Genomic DNA, 1738 nt, shown 5'->3' with positions numbered 1-1738 from the left:
TTGAAGCATGGGGAGGGAATGGATTGGTCATAGTAAAAAAAGGAACCACATAGTATCAAAGAAGATATTGAGTCCAGGGTTTCTTAGAAAAAGGGATTGAAAAGAATAAAATTGAGTAGGCACAAGCTAGACCTCACCCATTTCACCTTTTTGTCATGGACTAGAATCATGTATCTAATTTATTCCAAAAGGCGTAAACCAAGCAGAGTTAAAATGATAGTCACTGAGCTGTCTCCTTCAGATCTGGTAAGATCAATCAAAATTTATTAAATGCCAGGGATACAAAGACAAAAAGGAAATCATTCTTGCCCTCAAGCAGCCTACATTCTCTCAAGGGAGATAACCTATACATATAATTATAGCTGAAACATTACAAAGCAAATATCAGGTAATTTGGAGTCAGGGGAAACACTTAGATGGAAGAGATCAATCCTGAAAACTACAGCTATCATAATCATCCCTATTTTTTTTTAAGAAACCAATGTTTATTTTCCATCCGCAGTTTTCCAACACTATTAGAGCATCTGGGTAAAACTTAGGACCACTCTGTGGTAGTTCCTACCCATTTAGTGGCCTGAGCAGTAGGAGGTGCAGACCAGTCCTCAGTAGCCGGCTGAGCACTCCAATCTTCAGTAGGGAACTGCTGAATGGGCACAGATGGCATCTGGACGCCCTCAGACCAATCAGCCACCTCTGGCTGAGCAGCAGTGAATTCTGGGGCAGGTGCAGTCCATTCACCCTGAAATTCCTCCTTTGTCACTGCCTTCTCAGCTGCGGCCTGCTCTTCCTTTACAATCTCCTCTGGATCTCTGTAGAAGTAAAGATTAGGCATGACCTCCCATGGGTGCTCACGGGAGATTCTACCACACATCCGCAGGACTTCTTGGGCCAGCATCCACCACATCAGACCCACTGAGTGAGCTCCCTTGTTGTTACATGGAATGGCAATGTCCACATAGCGAAGTGGGGAGTCTGTGTTGCATAGTGCAATGGTTGGAAGGTTAACATATGATGATTCAGTCAAAGGCTGATGATCTTCCCGAGGATCAGTGACCACCAAGAGGCGAGGCTCCCTGAAAGCTGCCTGGATCTGGTTAGTGAAGGTGCCCGGGGTGAAGCATCCAGCAATAGGTGTGGCGCCAGTGGCAGCAGCAAATTTCAGAACAGCTCTCTGGCCAGTGTTCCTGGATGAGATGACACTAACATCAGCTGGATTTTCAATGGCAACAATGGCACGAGCTGCCAGCCGAAGCTTTTCCCAAGTTCTCTTCAAATTAATGATATAGATGCCGTCACTCTTTCTTTTGTAGATATACTGTTCCATCTGGAAGTCCAAATTGGTGCCACCCAAATGGGTGCCCGCAGCGAGGAATTTGAGGACATCCTCCTCCTTCATCTGCAAAACATCCAGGGCTCCGGACATTGTGAAAGTTTCCCTTGAAAGTTACGACGGAAACCGTGAACAACGCTGTATGGACCCCTCTTCTGGGCAGCGCGGAAAGCCATACCTATTTTATTAATGAGGACTTGCCCAGCATCACACAGCTACTATGAGTTTTGAACCCAGGTCTAACTAGTTTCCAACACCAGCCACTAGTATAGGCTAAAACCCCTTTTTTTGCTCCTCCTAGCTTGTATTTTACTATCTACGCCTCCCCCATTCCTAAACTGAGTGCTAGACTGATGGGATTGGACATTTCCTTTCTTGCCCTTGCCAATCCTATTCTGACTAAAGTAA

At 45.5% G+C, this 1738-nt stretch overlaps 1 pseudogene; it reads right to left on the bottom strand.

Annotated features, from left to right (window-relative positions):
* Positions 1-478: 478 nt before the first annotated feature.
* LOC141500008 (small ribosomal subunit protein uS2 pseudogene) lies at positions 479-1477 on the bottom strand (annotated as a pseudogene).
* Positions 1478-1738: the final 261 nt, after the last annotated feature.

Source organism: Macrotis lagotis, chromosome X, assembly GCF_037893015.1.
Source record: "Macrotis lagotis isolate mMagLag1 chromosome X, bilby.v1.9.chrom.fasta, whole genome shotgun sequence".
Taxonomy (NCBI): domain Eukaryota; kingdom Metazoa; phylum Chordata; class Mammalia; order Peramelemorphia; family Peramelidae; genus Macrotis; species Macrotis lagotis.
This window is presented reverse-complemented; position numbering and strand designations above follow the sequence as displayed.